The sequence below is a fragment of the Suricata suricatta genome, chromosome 15 (genome assembly GCF_006229205.1).
Source record: "Suricata suricatta isolate VVHF042 chromosome 15, meerkat_22Aug2017_6uvM2_HiC, whole genome shotgun sequence".
Lineage (NCBI taxonomy): Eukaryota > Metazoa > Chordata > Mammalia > Carnivora > Herpestidae > Suricata > Suricata suricatta.
The window spans coordinates 2,350,952-2,371,301 of NC_043714.1; positions in this window are offsets into that span (position 1 = coordinate 2,350,952).

Below are 20,350 nucleotides of genomic sequence, written 5' to 3' on the forward strand. Positions count from 1 at the left end.
AACAGACACTTCTCCAAAGAGGACATCCAGATGGCCTACAGGCACATGAAACGATTCTCAGTATCACTCATCATCAGGAAAACACAAATCAAAACCACACTGAGATACCACCTCACACCAGTCAGAGTGGCTAAAATGAACAAATCAAAAGACTATAGATGCTGGCGAGGATGTGGAGAAATGGGCCCCCTCCTACACTGTTGGTAGGAATGTAAACTGGACTAAGATTTAAAACTAATATGAGACAGATTAACAGGAGAGAAACACTAGTTTTGTTATAGGCAGACGGGCCCAACAGTGAGACAGGGACTGAAAAAATGACCAAACTGCACATCGTTCTTCATTTTAGACAAAGACACCACAGATTTCCGAGGAGCTACAGGACAAAGCTTTGGTTTGTAAAGAATTATAAGCAGAATTTGGAATGCGGTAGTTGATGAGGAAAAAAGTAACAAGTTGTGTTTTACAGCTTTCTTATCTTCTTATCTCTGGTGGTACAAAGAGGTCTTAAAGATGTCTTACTTTTTGTTTTATTTATTTGTTTATTTATTTTGAGACAGAGAGTGAGCAGGAGGGGGGCAGAGAGAGGGAGACGCAGAATATGCAAGGCTCGAACTCACGAACCATGGGAGCACCAAGCCACCCAGGTGCCCCAAAGATGTCTTACTTCTTAGGATGGCATGGGTATTTTCTAGGTGGAGTTTGTTTCTTGCTTTCACGGGCACAGAGGAGGGTCTAAGGGTCACTGCACCAGCTGTCTCATAAGTAACGTTCATTTCAAACCACCAGTTTGCCACAGCAGCCCATGTTGGGGCTGCCTGCCCGGGGGCCACCATGCCCTGGCACTCACTTCCTCTTCAGATCCGCATCTCCAGCACTTTGTGTAGGAAGAAGAATTCTCAATCCCATCTTAAAGTTACCACGACCTACCATTGGACATTTCAGACTTTCTTTGCCAATATGTCTACACATTGCACGTATTTATATTTTATTTTTTATTTATTTTATTTTTTTCCATAATATTTTATTGTCAAATTGTTTTCCATACAACACCCAGTGCTCTTCCCCTTAAGTGCCCTCCACCATCACCACCACCTGCACGTATTTATATTTTAACAGTAAATTATAAATGATACCATTAAAAATAGGGCAATAGAGAAAGAGTAAATCATTATAAGCCACAATGTGTTTGAAAACAAACAAAGTTGTTTTCTCTTTCCAAGATTTATGGGAGGGACATGGCAAAGATAAATTTAACTAATTCATCAGTTCACTTTCACGGAGAGAATAAGTTTTCTAAAATGCTGGAAAATTTTACTAAGTGGATTTTCAGTTTAATGTTGGAGAAATGTCAGAAACTAAGTATTTGCATACTGTCTAGGATTCACCCTAAATTAAAGGAGTTTGGAAAATAATTATAAATGTAATGTATGCAGCCTTATCTTGTCTTATGGCATCGAAATTAATAAATCAAGTAGATGAATAAAGCCCCAGAACATAAATTTTAATAGAATAGGGTAAGCCTTCACAAACACAATCATGTCTACCAAAAATGTATTTACAAGACATGGTTGCAGATATATTTCCATAACATAATTTAGGAAATCATAATGAAGTACATACTTCATACTATGATTATAAAACTACCTAAGGAGGCATTACTCAATTTTATGGAAAATAAAGTAATTTGGATTAACTTCAATTTTCATCAAATGTCATAACTTTTTCTACGCTCTATGAAAAATGCCACATTCCTGTCTCTGTGATTTGTTAAAAATGCCATCTTCGTGTCTCCAGTAAATTTGCACATCTATATTTCATTGCCAAGTATCATCATTTGAAAATATCTCTAAGGACTACTTTCCACTGAAAACTCTCTTGCTGACATTTACTATCTAATACTTATAACATGTAACTAATACTTGATAAATCAGCATGTTTCCATATGGCATCTCCGAAACAACTAATTTAGGTAAAATTTGTAAAATGTGCTCAATTGCTCAGCTTTCCCTGCATCACCACAAACAGCAGCAGCAGGGGTGGCATCCCCGGAACTCCTGAGATCCCCAGGAGGGAGGGCACTGGGCTTTGTAATACCCAGGCCACACAGAACATAAGCTATAGGTGCGTCTTGGATCCGAGCTCAGTTGTCAGTTTCCGGATGTTTCCCATTCTTGGCCAGATGCCTGCAGGCCCGTGGAACCACTTGGATAACTTCTGCTATGTGGTTTGGGGCTTCTTACCAACAGTGTCTCTCCTAAATTGGATTCTCTTGTTTTTTCAAAGGCTGTCGAAACTACCTAATATGCTTTAGTAAGTTCTTTTTCTGTTTAAGTTAGTTAACGTTTTGCTCTTTTTTACAATAGCTTTCCCCGAGCACAGGCCTGTGGAGACAGTGGTCAGAGGCTGAAAGCTTTCCGGGAAGGCGGGAGCCACGCCCACAAAGTGGGTCTACTGGGGAGTGGCAGGTCAGCTACTGGAGGCCTTCTTACCAGAAGACAGGGCAGGAGGTTTATGCACCCAGTGTAGGAGGAACAGAGGCATCCCGCAGGGACGCTGGCCTTGCCAATCAGCACACAGGAGCAAAGGAAATTTGCCAGAGTGGGGCCCTTACACTAGGTCTCTCTCCAAGGCAAATCCAGCCTGACACATTGATATGCAATAAAAAATAAATGTGTGGTCTTTCTGCCTAGTTCCTGTCCCACAGCTTCTAAAACCCTTGGAATCTTCAAGGTACAGTGTCTTTTTTATGCTAGTGAGAAGACTGGGAGCGGGGCGCCACAAGCTGCAGGGCAGGGGCTGGTCACCAGAAGGACTCAGGCATGATTAGAAGGGTGGGGCTTTCAGCCCCACATCTGGCCTTGAGGGAAGAGGCCCTGGGGATGGACTTAATCACTAGTTACTAATGTTTTAATCAACCGTGCCTACACAACGAAACCCCCATCAAAACCCCTTACTAATGGGGTTCAGAAAGTTCTGCGTTGGTGAAACCATCCACATGCCAAGAGGTCAATTCGCCCCAGCTCCCTGGGGACAAGAGCTTCTGTGCTTAGGGCCCTTCAGGACCTTCAGCATCTCTGTCCTTTAGCTGATCATTTGTATTTTTTATAATAAACCAGTGATAGTGGAGTGCAGTCCTGAGTTCTGTGAGTCATTCTAGAGAATTATCAAACCTAAAGATGGGGTTATGGTGTAGGAGGCGGATGCAAGACCCTGCCCGAGCACATGGCGAGGTATGGCCTGCCGGCCTCTAGTGCTCCCGCCCCCCGGCCAGATACCGCCATGAGTGAGCGACCAATGCGAGGCCATGGAATGGGTCAGCCCTGCCTCTGCCAGCCTATCATGAGCGGCTGGGCAGCCTGGGCAGCAGGTATATATGGGGGAGCAAGCAGCGGGGAGGGGGAAGGAAGAAGGAAGAAAAGAACCAATAAAAGTCTCTGCAATGAATCCCAGTGTCATCAGTTCTTCAAACTGCGGGCAGTTTGAGCGGCTCCGGCACTATGGAAACCCCTGATTTATAACTGATTGGTCAGAACTATAGTTGGCAGTTTAGGACCTGCAGGTGTTGTACCCAAGGTTTCTTTATCGTCCCCCAAAACCAGAAACAGCCAGGGAGACCGAGTCACGCATGCAAAAGCAAAGGGCTTTATTACGGGTTTAGGCTCGCCGGGGCCTCAGCTCGGGCTCACAGACTTTCCCGGCCTGGTGGATCCGTGCTGAGAGCCCCGAAAAAGGTGGGGCTGGGCTTTTATGAGTTTGGGAAGGGGGAGTTACAGGAAATTGTGACTTAGGTACAGTGATCCAATCATTATTACACAATATTATTGACAGCAGGTTTATCCAATTACAATATTTAGAGTGTTAACCAATTAGAGTAGACCCAGGACCCAGGACCCAGGACCCTCACATAAGGTGTAACTAGCCTTAAGCAATAGGCCTGCCCTTAGGAATGTTAAGGGTATTACAAGCGTGGTCCCTCTTGCCTTGGGCAATGTGTACCCTTCTATTGTCTCAAACCTGCATCCTTACACAGATAGCGTCTGAAGTGAGGGCAGTTTTGTGGGACTAAGCCCTTAATCTCTGGGGTCTGGGTAACTTGGGCAGTCAATTTCAGAATCAAATTGAACTGCAGGACACCTATCTGGTACCCAGAGCATTAGAGCATTGAATGATGTGGGAAACACCCCCAAAATAAACAGAAAGAGTGAGCAGTCCCCAGAGAGAGAAAGATAAGACCGAACTTTCCAGACACAAGAGAAATTACAGGCCCCCAGCTGTTTTAGTGATCTTGCCCCACTGACTCTATTTGCCCAAGCACATTTTTCACAGAACTTCCAAGAAGGTGATAGAATCACAAAAGAATGCAAAAACATCGGTAGTTAAGAAAGTGACAGAAACAAAGGGAATGCAAAATCTAACAATATCTGTATGCCAAAAATAACCTGACCACATCAAAGATAGTAAGTCCATGGTAAAGCTCCCAGTGTTGTTTCCAAAATAAAGATCGACCTACCGCACATTCTTGAGTCATTTTTGTGGGATTTAAGCCACTTTGGGCGTTCAAACACAGGCCTAATTAAATCCACAGAACCAATGACACACCCTGGCTGGCCCTGTGACTTCAATCAAGTAGGACCTGGACTCCGTCAAGTTAGGATGACTTTTGTACCAATTCTACAATGAACTCTCCCGTGCCAAGTTTCCCCATGAATATGCATGCACGCTTAGCTTAAAACTTCCTCAATTGTGTGTGTGTGTATGTGTGTGTGTGTGTGTGTGTGTGTGTGTGTGTGTAGCTAGAACACTACCTTAAGTGTTCTCCTAACTTGTTGCAAGTAAAATCCCTCTTTTTTCCAGTTTTTGGCCTCATTGGGTTTTTTGGCCTGGTGCTCAGCAAGACGCAAACCCAGTTTTGGGTTATATTGGGAGTGAAAATAGCTCATACTACTTTGGATATGTTATTGACAAGATAAACGTTCATTCACTTTTCATTCACACTGGAAGTGCTGTGTTCTGTGGTCAGAACAAGAAGAGACTTTTATCCCAGCCATCAGCTGCCAATGTCTGCATGAGACCCACTGAGGAAGAGGAGTGGGAGCGACCCCAAGAGAACTTGGAACCCAACCTGTTATGGTATAGGAACAAGAGGAGATTCAAAACGGGAACCACAACTTTGGCACAAGCATTCTCTCTCCAGGAATGGAGAGATGCCCTTATATGAAAAGGGATTGGCACTCAAGTGAGTCCTAATTTCCTACCTATGAGGGAAGTTTGCAGGACAATTACTTTTCTGGGAGTCAAGAATTGAAGGACTTTGCCTGAGCAGGTCAATTACTGGCTCTACATCCAAAATCAGAATCCTTATTCACCCTGATCATGCAATTGATGGATGGAAAATTAGTATACGGGTTGATTCCCATACAGAATACAATTAGGCTAAGGGCTACATTTTGCCATAATTCAAATTCAAGGTATCCTGAGTTTGATTTCAATGGTACACTTAGAGAGTATATCAGATATCTGTGGCTAAAATAGATAATAAGAGAGGCATAACACTTTCTCCGCCGTTTGAAAGACAGGTCAGAGCAAATCCAAGGCTCACCACCTTTCAGTGGATAGTAATGATAATGGTGATGATAGTAATAATAATATTTTTGAGAGCTTTCTCTGTGCTAAGCACAGTTCCACATACCGAATACACATGACCTATTTTGGACATTATTTGCATCCAGAAGTCCTAGTTGGGTTTTTTTTTCTGCCTTTATTTTATCTTTAAGTCATTTGTTGAATTTTTTAAACTATGTATATAGCATGAATTTTAAATATTTATTCAAATATATTTTGCAAAAAATTGCAGGAATTTATTGAAGGTAAGCAAAACAAAGGAAAGACTCAAACTGATGAGTTTAAAAGGTGAATACATATAATTTCTTTCAAAGTATTTTCTTTCTTGTGCCTCTAAACTATTATGCTTGGCCAACTGCTTATTCAAAATACCCCAAAGCCATGACTATCTCTGAGATCCTACATGCAGCTCAGACTCAGTTTTGTGACATGGACTCTAAACTTCAGTTATATCTAAGCCCTACTCTGGTTGCTGTGTATCTTCATTTTTGGAATCATCTGGGGGGAAATGTGCATGTACTTTGGCTTACTTGCTCCTCAGTCGGATGGCTTGGCTACTTAGCTCAATTCTCTAATCTGGTTCTGGAGCAGGTTTGGTGACTCATTACAGGGAGTCTAAACACTACAACTGCCTTCCCACATCCCTCCAAGGGTAAGAATTGCAGATCCCCAGACACAGCCCACAAATGAAATAATTCGAGGGACAATATCACACAGACATCTTGTTTACACTCTCTCTGTAAGTCCTTTTAGAAAAGTAAGTATTCTTCTGGGTACTGACTGTGTACTTCATATACCACCATAAAGACCCTATTTTAAAAATAAATGTGTATTTATTCAAAGTTGTTATAGTTAATTTTATGAGATTATTAAATAAGCTTTAAAAATGATGCAATTAGCATCAGCAAACTTTAGATATGTTTATTTCTTCCTGAATACACTATGCTACTTTGATGACAGTCTTATAAACCTGTATTATTGGGAGTTCCCTACAGCAGAAGAATACCTAATGATATGAGAATAATCAACTTTATTTTGAAGTCACTGTTAACATGTGTAATTTAGAAGGTGTGCATAGATAACCCTCTTAAGATAAGAAGTTGAGGAGGTGAGGAAAGATTTCCAAGTACTTCCTTGGGGTCACACAGATAGAATGTGAAGGTGGACCCTTTCATCTTTAGCCTCATGTCTCAGGTCCCCATAGTCTCCTTTGCCTCGTTCCATATCTCACACATTCTTCTGGTTTTACGGTATAAGTGGTAAGATTTGGGAAGTTGTGCAATTTTATGAATAGAAAGCAAGAAAACATGATTTTTTATAATAACTACTTACTGTTCGGGCCAGATTCCCACAGAACCACTCTTGGCTCAAAAAACTGAACAGGATATAATAATGCAGGCTAATTCAAGCAAGGTATGTAATGTGCTTTCTGAATAGGCATTTGGAGAGTTAACCAGTCTGGACCTGCCAGGAAAGGCCTTTATAGTCTAAGGATAAAAGGAACATCAGATGTTTTCCAAAGCTACAAGACTTTTGGGTCCTTTCTTTGAATTCCAAAGGCTGACAAGCACTTCCTAGCCCAAATCAAGTAAAAGGTCTTTCTAGTATAGCAACTAGTACTACTCTGCACAACTGAGACTTGGAGACAACCCACAACCTGCTGTTTGTTGAGCTGATGTAGAGGGAGACTGACAGTTTCTGAGGATGGTCTGCAACACGACATAAGGTGATTTCGAGGCCTCGATTCCATTCAGTTCTATATACATGGAACTTAATTTTAGATCTGAGTTAAGAAATTGGTGGGTAGACATATTGGTAGGAGTAAATACTATTTAATTCCTGAGGAATATTCTGGAACACCATCCCCATTGGTAGAGAAGGAGTTATTCATAGGGGAGGAAAACAAAGATGTTTGGCAACAGACATTATAGTCTTATAAGATTAGTGGGGCCAATGAAGGATACCAAGGCAGATTGGAAGAATACGAAGGATTATTAAATGATTATTTCTTGTGAAATACAGGAGTCAATGCTCAATCAAAAAGCAAACCTTTCAAAAATAAATAAACATTAGCAAATTAATTAAAAAAGTTAATGGGCCACGTGGGTGACTCAATCAATTAAGTGTCCAACTTTGGCATAGGTCATGATCTCACATTTTATGAGTTCCAGCCCACACTGGGCTCTGCTGTCAGTGCAGACAGTCCCCTTCAGATCCTCCTCTCTCTGCCGCTCCCTATCTGTTCCTCTCTTTCTGTCTCCCCATTTTGGTTTTCAAAAATAAATATTTAAAAAATTTAAGAAAGTAACAGCTCAAGCAAGATTCGGCAGAATAATGGAATTTACATCACCTGCATTTATAACCTTAGGCATTCACTCTAGAATAGGAAGGCAGAAGTCATATGGAGATGGTTCATATCACAGTGACTCACGATCAGATATACCAGTGTGTGACTCAACTGCCACTTGGGCCCCTCCTTACAGGGGTGCCTGTATATGGAACATTTCCATGGTGCACGGAATTTAAATGATTAGGCAGATTATGTGACACAGAGGTGAGGGGAAAATGAGGAAGGATATTCCAGGCCTGCCGAGCTACAAGTCGCCTCCAGAAAACTTTAATTATATTGTCTTATGCCCCGTGGATAAAGGCAAAGCTGCAGGAGAACCTTGGAGACAGCCTCAAGTAAAAATAAGGGGAAAAAAACAGCAATAAAGTAGTACAGTAAGTATAAAACCTCTGGAGTTGTCCCTCCCAGGGATAAAGGTCAGCCCACCAAAGTGGTTGAAGTTTGAAGAGATTTTTGTTGCTACTGTTTTCTGCCTTTAAAAATACAACTATAATTGTGTAATTAGCAAATCCATATTGGAAGATGCCATAAGTTCTCCAAATAGTGATTTCCTGGTGGTGAACAAAAAGCCCAGGAGAGAGAAATTGAAGACTTTCAATCCAAAGGGCCCTACATGCTCTGCTCCAACAAAGGAAACAAGGTTTCAAAATCAACTCCAGTCAGCAGAAATTAAATTGAAGTGCCACATCCAAGTTGGAGTGCAGCTGCAAGAAGTCCTACTAGAGAGCAGGATATAGGAGGGGAGAGATTGAGAACACGAAGGTACTCTACAAAAAAGGTAGAAAGAATCCGTCAATCCTCTTTGGAGCTGAGTTATTCCACGGAGATTCCCAGATCCTGAACTGAGAACACAACTGTTATGGATTTGTCAAATTAACCCTGGTTAAGGGGAGCATGAGGTGCCAGATGGTGAGCCTCTGTTCCACAACAGACCACAAGATAAAATGAAGTGGAGTTTATTACTCACAGCTCCTGGAGAAAGTATCTATATGCCTCCAAGGGTCATACGGAAAGTCCAGGTAGGGTGCAGACAGAGACACAGGCCTTTGTTAGGGTCCCTGGGTGGACTGCCTAGGGGTTCTCCAGCTAAAGTGAACCCCAATTCTAAGAATTGGGGTTTTGATAAGCCCCATGAGAGTGTTATTTAAGGGGTCCATAAAGGGAAGGTGTTGGGAGGCAAAGGAGACTGCTGTTTACAATAGCTCCTGGGAGAGTCATATTAGGAAGTTAAATTTGTTGGTGACTCTGGGCTGCAATCCAGGGCACATTTCTGCATGAGGAGCTGGTGTCAATGGTCCTTGTGGGTCATGTGGCCAAACAGAATGCACACCAAGTCAACACTTTCATGGAGTAGCAGAGCTACACTCTCAACATCAACTGTTGCATAAGACTAACACTTACTGAGGTGCCTGGGTGCTCAGTCAGTTAAGCCTCTGACTTTAGCTCAGATCATGGTCTCACAGTTCATGAGTTCGAGCCCCACATCAGGCTCTGTGCTGACAGTTCAGAGCCTGGAGCCTGCTTCAGATTCTGTGTCTCCCTCTCTCTCTGCCTCTCCCCAACTCATGCTCTGTCTCTGTCTGTGTCTCTTTCTCAAAAATAAATAAACATTAAAAAAATTAAGACTAATACTTACTAGGAGCCAGAAATGAGGAATGCCCCTCCCCACAGTCCTGATTCCAAGGGCTGAACCAAGTGTAATGACCAGATCATGCATTCCCAAAACTCAAGGCAATATTGAAGTGCTTAAGAAGATAGGTTCCAAAGAAAGAGTGTCTGTGCTCAAATCAAACAATCTGGTGGGCTGACATTCCATCCTGTGGCCTTTGGCTGGTTGCTTCAACTTTCAGTGTCTTACTTTTTTCATCTATAAAATGGGAATACAGCCGGTGCCTGTGTCAGGGAGCTGAATGTCATGCGTTAACTCCAACAAATCACTGAGAGGAATGTTTGATCCATTGCAAGGACTCAGTAAATAGTAATTATTGTTATTATCACTTTGGGACAGAAGACTAAAACAGTCATTATAACAATTGCGTCTGAACCTGTTTATTTTATTTTCTTTTAATTTCAACATTTATTTATTTTTGAGAGACAGAGCATGAGCAAGGGGTAGTGCAAAGAGAGAGGGAGACACAGAATCTGAAACAGGATCCAGGCTCTGAGCCGTCAGCACAGAACCCGATGCAGGGCTTGAACTGATGGACCACAAGATCATGACCTGAGCCAAAGTCAGACGCTCAACCAAGGAGCCACCCAGGCGCCCCAAGTCTAAACCAGTTTAAGAGTCAAACTGGAAGCTAGTGGATGGGTATGTGTAAACTTACCAACAAACTGCCAGCCAAAGAAAAAAATTCCACTCACTATGAGTCTAAAATCACCAGCTCCAAAAATCAGAAAAATAAAAACTATTGTTAAAAAAACAGTTAATGAAAACAATTTAGGTACATGACATAATTTTTTAATGGACTAGTCTGAGACGAATTTAAGCGTATTTAGTATTTCACAAAGGTTAATTGAAGAATTTTATCTATAAAACAAAACAAGAAGTTATGCCCTTTGAAAGTGAATAGATATGAAACAACCAGAAAAGGTCTAGAAACAAATAGAAATCTTTGAAACTAAAAATATAGTCATGGAATTTCTAAAAATAAGACAAAAATCTGGACAAATTATAGTTAAGGAAACAAATTAGAGTATTGCAACATAAGCATGAGGCAGTTACCCAGGATGCAACAAAGAAATACAGACATGAAATGCATTAAAGGGCGGTTACAAAACACAGAAAATAGAGGCACACCTGGTGGCTCAGCTGGTTAAGCATCTAAGGTCATGAACTTCTTCATGAATTCCAGTCCCACATCGGGCTCTGTGCTGATGGCTAGGAGCCTGGAGGCTGCTTTGGATTCTGTGTCTCCCTCTCTCTCTGTTCCTCCCCTGCTTGTACTCTGTTTTTCTCTCTCTCAACAATAAATAAAATTTAAAAAATTAAAAGAAAACAGAAAATAGTTAGAAGCACTCCAATTTGGGTCTTCTTAGAGTGTTAGAAGAAGGAAATAGAGGAAATATGAGAGACACGATATATGAAGGGATCATAGCAGAGATTTTCCTAGAAATAAGGATGTATTCCCACCAAAAGCTAACCAAAAAAACCAAATAAACAAAAACATAAAACAAACACAAATGAAACAAACAAACAACAAACAAAAAACCGCCAACTGATGATTGCCAAGAAAGATACATAAATATCAGTCCACACGTAGGAACGTTGCCGTAGAAATGCAGAATATGAGAAGTCAAAGACTGGAAGGAGTTTGCTTACCGGCTCTGCGGATTCTACAGGACAAAGGACTGCTGTCTGGCAAGGGGCTGAGAACGACCAACACACCCCGAAATCTGTGCGCAAACAAACCGGCATCCAGGAGGGCACATCCAGAGGAGAGAGACGAGGGAAAAGAAGCCGTGAAAAGTACAAGTATTGATAAAACGTCAGTCAGTATATTCTGCAACAACTATAGTAATTAATGTTTAGAAACTAAAGCTAAAAAAAATCTGTAAAAAAAAAGCTAAAACATTAAGATAGAGGGAGTTGGAGGTTGATGACACATTAAGTATGTGGTTAAATTATTCTACTTTCCTTCTTCTCTTCAGGAAAATAGAAAAGTCCATACGTGTGACTTGTCTTAAGAAAAAGATAAAGTTCATGTAAAATTTAAATATATTTGTTAAAGCCATTGAAATACATTGTATAACCTAGCATCATTGTGTGTTTAAGATGTAGACATAGCACTTACCCCATGAGTCTGAATAATAGCTCTTTTGATGAGGAAGGGAAGTCAAGTTTCTGGAGCTTTCTGTGCCTCAACTCCTTCATCTTTGAAATGGGCATTGTAGGGGCACCTGGGTGGCTCAGTTGGTTAAGTGTCCAACTTCAGCTCAGGTCATGAGTTTAAGCTCCACGTTGGGCTCTGGGCTGACAGCTCAGAGCCTGGAGCTTGCTTCAGATTCTGTGTCTCCCTCTCTCTCTACTCCTTCCCAGCTTGCACTCAGTCTCTCTGTCTCAAAAATAAATAAAACACATTAAAATTTTTTTAAGAATAAACAAATAAAATAAAAAATAAAATGGGCATGGCATTAGTACTTATCTCTTAAGCTTGATGTAAGGATGAAATGAATCAATGCCATGAAACTATCTTCATCACACTGTATTCCGAAAGATTTCTTTGTGCATTCTTCCAGCTCAGTGGTTCTTTTTGTAAATGTGGCTGCCCTGTTCTCTCTTGTCCACTGAGTCTTACTTTCAATGACTATACTTTTCAGAAAGGTATAGTTTGTTATCTTTAAAACTCTGCCTTTATATTCTGATACTGGATCTTTTCCTTTCTTTAAGGATTAACTGTATCTCTGTGACCACTAAAACTTATATTTCATGTTCTCCTTCATGTTGTTATTTAAACAGCATAGGTCCCTGAAATGTTAATCCTTCTTCTTGTTCTGTTTGCTGATTAAGGCGGTTTGTTTTGACCCTGTGTTCGTAATGTTTAAATGTAAACTCAAATTGATGGTAAGGGTAGATGTGAGTATTAGGATTTCTCCCTGCAGAATGATATTTTTCGTCATTTGTTTCTGCAAGGATCACAAAGGTGTCATTGACATGGCACAGAGTTATCTGTTAACTTCTTAAACTGGAGTTTATCACATACTGTGGCTTTTGAAAATTTGCATTCCAGCCAACATTAAGACCCCAGTTTAGATTTTTCTTGTGAGAATTTTTTTGCACATGTTTTTCCCGGAGAGACAAGCCTCTTTGCTATTTTCCAAGGCCAGTGGCTGAAGATTTTTAGTCCCCTCTTCGTTGAAGTGAAATAGCTTAACGCAAGAGTTTTAATTCCAATTGTCTACTTTTCTCAAGCCATGGACCTTCTATCTAACTAGGCTTGTGTTGGGGTATTTCAACCCAGTTCTCCACCAAACCCAGGTCAGGGAGCAGCACCATTCCTGGGGGGTAACAGCAACGGTCACGCCCTCAGCTCTTTCTTTGTTCCTGGCTGGCCAGGGCGGCCCCTTCTTTCTTGAGTGCTCTCTCAAACATCTTTTCGAGTATTTGGATGTGTTTGTAGCACAGGCATTTCTGCTCCTGGCCAGGATTATAACTCTACATTTAACTTTTATGACTCAAGAAAATATTCTAAATACATTTTAATCCAATTTTGGTTAACTTTCTGTTTGAGAAGGTGAACATTCTCGTCCTATACCCTTTACACTAATAGCACTTAGTACACTTAACATCGCTGCGTTTCATAAGAGTTTCCTGCTAACTGCAGTGAAAGTTTCAGCAGAAAACTTCAATATCATTAATTCCTCTGTCACTGGTTTGGCCTGAGCTTTTTAATTTCCTTAAAAAGCAAAACAAACAATGGGGCTCCCGGGTGGCTCAGTCTGTTGACTTGAGCCTTGGACTTCGGCTGAGGTCAGCATCCCAGGGTTCATGAAATTGAGCTCCGCATTAAGCCTACTGCTGTCAGCACAGACCCTGCCTCAGGTCCTCTATCCCCCTCTCCTTACCCTCTCCCTGCTCACACCTCTCTTATACTAAAGAGGAAAAAAGGAAAAACACAAGACTCGCTTTGCTAAATAACTTTGGTTCTTTGGAGGTGTAGTTCTGAGAGCTAAAATGTAAAATGCAAGGTTTTGATTCTGTGCATTTGAGCTATAATTTGGAAACAATGCTAAAATTAGTGGCCAAGTGGAAGAGAGAAAAACTAACATAGGGAAGAAAACGTACATAATTATAACATTACCCACTTAGACATATTCAGTTTTTAAAATGCACGGGCTGTCCAAAGATTAATATAGATCAAAATATACCATTAATATGTTTATATATTATACATGAAAGTACAGCAACACTGTAATTTACAAATAACATTTGGTATGCCAGTGACACGGGTCCAGTTTGGTTGTTGAGTGGTTTTTCATATTTGACATACAGAATTGATGTGACATTTTCATATTTTTACACATAGCGAGTTTTAAGAATCATGCCTATCCAGCTTCAACTATTCTCCACAGCAAAAGCAAATATCTTAAATACAAGTGAAAAAAAAACTATACTGAACTAACAACCTTTGAAAACAGGTTCTGTGTTGCCTAAAGTGCTTGCACTGCAGGATGAGAGCATTTTTCAAATGAGTGTCTGTATGGTGGGTAGAGAAGAGTAGTAGGTTGAATTATTGGCCTGGTTCTTCACCGCTCTGAGTCCACCGGAGGAGGAATTTTTTTCCCACTCCATGAGACCATCTTTGGACAGAAGGATTTGGCAAAAGTAACACAAGTTCAAGCTTGCAGTGTAGCTGAAGTGTTCTCTCTCTCCCACGAGGACAGCATGCTTCCCTGGCCCACTGGTTCTGCAGGTCTGTGGAGAACAAATACACAAGAGCATTCCAGACCAACGCAGCTGCTTGGAGCCAGGCCAAGCTCGGCTCAACTCCAGATGCGTGGACCAGAATAAATAAATATCATTTTAAGCCATTAAGTCATGAGCTGGTTTGTTAGTCAGCATTACTGTGTCAATAGTTAAAACATACAATAAAATACGCCTAATAATTTTTGAATGTGATAGACAATTGAATTCATGTGCATAACATATATTTATTGATTTTCAACAAGTTGACTTTTATGTGATATTTTTATTATTCAATTAATATGAGACAGGGCATTGAAGCTAATATACCCTAAAATTAGATAGACTATCCATTATCTGTATTACAAGTCACTGTAAATCTTAAAATAGCTGAGTAGAAATTTATGCTAGTAATAGTAGGCTGAATAATTCAGACCAATTTTTCAATAAGACAATGGAAACGCTACAGGAAATTTACAAAAACTCATTAAATGCTTCTCAAAGCTTTTAAAAAACTAACATGTTGGAAAAATTTTAAGGCCAAAATCTATGGGAGAGATCCCTGAGATTGAAAACCAGCATTCAGGGCTGCTTTTGCCTGAGGACATTTGTTAACCCAAAAGAAATGGCTGAAACTTTGTAATAAATAGGTATCCATGTGGATGAAAAAGAAAACTCTGACCTTCTATCAGGTGCACCAAAGCACTTGCATATCATTCAAAGATCCAACATGTCTGTGAAAAAGTTAAAACTAATACTGGAGGATATCTTTATAGCCCAGTAGGTAAATGACCATGGGATGTGAAAAATTCCTTAACAACAAAGGGAAATCAGGTGGTAAATGGTGATATGATAAAGTGCACTATCTCATTAGTGCCTGGGAAATGCACACTGAACCCATCCTGAAACGCAATCACAATGCTCTGCATTGTTTAAAGTTAAAAAGCACAGCAATGCTAGTACTTGGTAAGAGTGATGGTTTGGAGTAAAAGAGCTTCCATATAATCACCATACTATACTGAAAAATATTTTTTTCATTATTTAATAAGCTGAATATACACAAAACCTATGACCCATCAATTTCAGGCTTGGGTCAATGTCAGAAAGAAACTAATGGTACATTAGTTATATATAGTTCTATAAAATTTATTCCTAAAAGTAGAAACTTAAAACTATGCACATTTATTATCTCATACTCTCGCCTTGTCAGAAATCTGGGAGAAGTTTAGCTGCATTGTTCTGGGTCAGGATGTTCCTTGAGGTGCAGTCCATCTACACGCCAAGGAGGAAGTGATCTCAAGGCTCAGATGGAAGATCCATTTCCACACCCATTCCCATATTCATTGCAGAGGCTCAGCTCCTCAGGTCTATTGGCTGGCATCCTCAGTTCCCTAGCACATGGGCCTCCTTCCAAGTTTATTCACAATGTAGTAGCTGTCTTTCTCCACAGTAAGAAATCTGAGGAAAAGGGAGGTAGAGAAAGATACACACACATGTAAAAATACAGAGAGAGACATACAGATAGACAAAAGACAGAGGGACAGAGACAGAGAGACAGAGGGAACCAGAGAGAGCAGGGGAGCCAGTGAGCACTCAAGAAGGAACTACAGACTTTTATATAATACAATCTCTCAAGGGCCATCCATCCCTCTATTTCCACCAGTCACACAGACCAGCCATGATAGAAGCTGAGGGTGAACTACAGACCACACAGAATGTGACGACTGAGAGACAGAGATCACTGCAGACAATGCCATGAGCCCCTGATCTTCCTTCTCCGAGGTCCCAATGGAAGGAATCCTAATGTTCAATAATGTCAGGAAAGATGAAGGACCTTTGGTAGAGATTCAGGTTGGAATATTACACAGCAGTGAGAATAAATGAACTATAGCGACAATATAAAGATAACTCTTATTTTTTTAAGAATAAGTCTTATAGATACAATATGGAGCCAAAGGAATAAGGCAAAATGAAACCATTACAATTTGATTGCAATTACCTGAATTCCTAAACAGAAAAACTGAAGTTTTATGAATGTATACATTGGAGGTAAAACTATGAAGAAAGTCAAGTTGATTACAACATAAGCCAAGATAGAGGTTATAAGAAGTGGAGTGAAGGAGAATGTGTTTGGAGAAGAACACAGGAGGGGAATGTTTATTTCTTAATCTGAGTAATGGGTATAGTGTCTCCTATGTAAGTATTCATTACATTCTAAATAGATTTCTATTTTTACATTTTTATCCATGCTTGTTATAGCCACGTTGAATTATCTAAATCTTACATAAAGTTGACTTAGCTTCGTAAGTGAAACCGAGTGCATATGCGTTGCCACTTTCTTAGAACTAAGAATTGCGTATAAGCAAACACCTCAAATATGAGGAGAAGTAAATTTGAACATTCCTAGATAAATCAAATGCCTCATTGCCAAACTTAATGAAAATTGTCCCTGTTCCATTCCAATGTTCCTTATGGTCAAGGACAGAGTCAAATATTTATTAAATGTCACACAGAGGTCTCAGAGTTGTCATGAATAATGTTGATATTCAGAAAATATTAGAACAAAGAAGAAGAGGCGAGAAGAGCAGGAGAAAAAGAAGGAAAGAATGGAGAGGAAGGAGAAGCATAAGAGATAATGGCGGAGAAAAAAAAGAGAAGCTGAAACTGAGGCTTTCAAAAAAGAAATAATTTATGTCTATATATTGGTTGAATGATTGGGCTAACTTAATTATTAGCTGTAAGATAGGCTATCAATTTCTATTTTTTCTATTAAAGAAAGACATGAGAAAACAGGAAAGAGCTTGGTAATTTATAAGTTTCTTTCCAAACATTAGTTTTTATTATGATCGCATATCTTTAGTATTATATTTTGAATTAATAAATTTGAAGTCATTTGAAAACCCTATTATAATAATTTCCAGGAAACTAAGGTTATCGCTGAAACATTTTAACATTTCCAGTGTACTGCTTAGCCCTACACTGCAATTATAGACAGTGTTACTGTCGGGACGCTTCAAATAGCAGAAATCAACAACAGCGCCCACTGATGCTTCTGAGTTCAAAGGGGAGCGCTGTATTTTCTCAGACGGGTCGAAGTCTAGGTCAGGGACTTGCCAGAGCCACCCGCCTGCGTTGCTCTCTTTAATCGACTCCTTAGCTCTGATGTCCACTGTGCAGCCCCAGAATCTGAGCATTAACACACACAGCGCCAACCATTCAGCTTTCTGGAAAACTCTTCGGAAGGGTTCTCTTTTATGTCATATTGACAGTGTTTACAACAGTCACATGTATTTAAATTAAACACATGACAGTTAAGATTTAAAATGCTATGACCCCAGTGCTATACATAGCATGTCATACCATTATCAGAGGGCTCTTTACTGCCAGGGACCCTGCGTCATCTCCTCCCTTTCCCAACCAGGCGCTAGAAGGAGCAGACTTCCTTATGATCTTTGTTCTTGACGAGTAGATACACGAAAATATTTTATAGTATTTTAAACATAGCAAGCTAACAAATACACTGCACAAAATAAATCACACAAACACTTCAAAAAATATTATTGCATTATTAAATATAAAGCTTAAGTAATGATCCCAATAATGTGGTACCTAAAACAAAATAAGGCGTTCTCATTGGCCTTCTGTGTGGACTGTTGATTTGTTTTTTGCAAACAAACCATTTTGAAGGAAAATAATACTCTATAACATCAGTGTTTTGGTAATTTATATGCTGGCATATGTGCTCTCTATGGCTTTTGAAATTAGTTTTGCATCAATTTCTTCTTTTTCCCTACAATTCTAAACTGAGCATAAAAGAAAAATGTTATTATAAACGCAGCAAAAATATACTGCTCTTTACACCCTCATAACTAAGTCTCTAGCTTCTGAAAAATATCAGTATATACTTGTGATGCCCTCTGTCTTTGTCCTATGCCTCCACAAGCTTGGGAATGTACATTCTTCTGTCTTCTAAGTCACTACTTGAAAATCCCAATGTCCTCGCCAACCTGAGGAATGAGAAATGTACACATGTATTTTGTAACAGATTTTTATATCGTCAATTTTTCTCAGTTTGTGTAGTACTTACTTGAATCTCTGACGGCTGCTTGGTGACAGGTCCCCTCCCGAAGGAAAGAAAGAAAAAGATCATCTCAAGACAATCTTGCTGTTCACATATGTGACCACATCCTTCATGACCTTGTAACAAGAAACGACTTAATCAGACTGCATGTGTGTTACCGTATACGGGACACAAAGAAGTAAAAAATTTATAAAAAACCACACCATGTGGTGTTTGGGGCTCAGTTCTTTGGGTATGAACCCAACTGAGCAATGCCAGCTGGAATAAAGTTGCCTCCTGGGAAGAAAAGCCTCGGGGTCATGACTCTCTGTGCAAGACTTCCGCTACAGCTTAACAGGACTTCATATGACACAGGGTAGTGGCTACTGTCCAGCCTTCCACTGACAGATGTCCTGAAGGAATCCTTACAGAATATTCTTTTTCAGGATATTAATTTTACACTTCAGAGCATTAGAGGAATACCATTTGTAGCATAATTGAAACTTCACTTTTTTATACAGATCTCGCAGCAGGTAGGTACAGCCAAGGGCTGTGTTGTCTGTAAGACATTTGCCTTATATGAAAATTATACAATCATTAAAATACAGATGAAGCAGTGTTATTACTCAGCATGTTATATTTAAATATAATAAAAATAACCTTTGCCTTTTCTGGAAATTATGACCTGCAGGGATCCTTCACATAACTATTGCCTTGTTTTGGTCAAAGTCACTGTCAACTCTAATGTATTTTGGACATTAAACTTGGATCCAGAGTGAACTGCTGAAGTCCTAAAAGACTGTTGGACTTTCAGGATGCATTAAATCCACACATTCACCAACCAGAGAAGAACAAGATGCTCCTATGTTACATTTCCTCGTCCCTACTTTGCTCAGCTGTCTGGGGGTGTTGCCATGCTAACATTGGATCTAAAGGTAAGCAACTACGTGAACAGTAGAAAAGACAGGACATAGAGTCAGGCCATTGACTGCTTGGAACGGACCTCAGGGCCAGCACACACCCAAAGGGTAAGCCTAAAACTCTTGCCTCTTCCCACTACTGAACCAAAAACGACTTGTGGCCAGACTCTCCTGGGGAATATCCTGGCCTTCCTGGTGCGACAGAAGGCATGACTTGGGCAAGCCAAATCATACAGTGGAGGGCTCAGATAGAACTAAGAATGTGGCTTTTAGTTGGGGTTTTTTAGTTGCATCCCTGGGCCACCGCACAGAATATTAGCTTCTTAGAAGACATACCTTTTAACACATGATGGTGTGCAGTTCACACAGGGCAAGATATAGAATGGGCACAAAACTGCAGTAGGGGAGACACACCAGTGTAACGTGACCTCTACTCCATGGAAAGAGAAGGGGAGAGGGGAGGCTTGGCAGCACGGAGATGTGCTAACGCACGTGTCTCAGAGGCTTTTAAGGGCTGCGATTAGCCACCTGTGACAGCTAACTGGTGCTCATGGAAGTTAGGCTACTAGACTCCACAGAGACAGGGAGACAGGTGCCCTAATCTTCTCCATGATTGCACTTCCAAAGAATGGCTCCCAAGTCATTGAGAAAGACACTCTTGGGTCGTGAAAGATGGCTGTACATCTCAAAAGGACAGAGAAAGGGTTTAGTTTCAAACCCAAGTTTTCAAAAGAAAATGTTCTAAGAAGAGAGAAGCTATGGGTCTTTGTCAGGCTTTTGGCTGAAACAAGGAGTAAATTCTTTGGTAGCCATGAGTTTTCCCAGGCAGGGACTTGAAGGGGCAGGATCATCCCAGGGACATGGCCTTGAACTTAAATGCTCAGCTTTCTCACATCTCTTAGTGCCAGAGGTTGGACAGACAGCAGTTCTCAAGAGAATGTCTGAGGCCTGACTCACTGGGCTGGTGAAAGTACAAGGAATCGCTTGTAGAC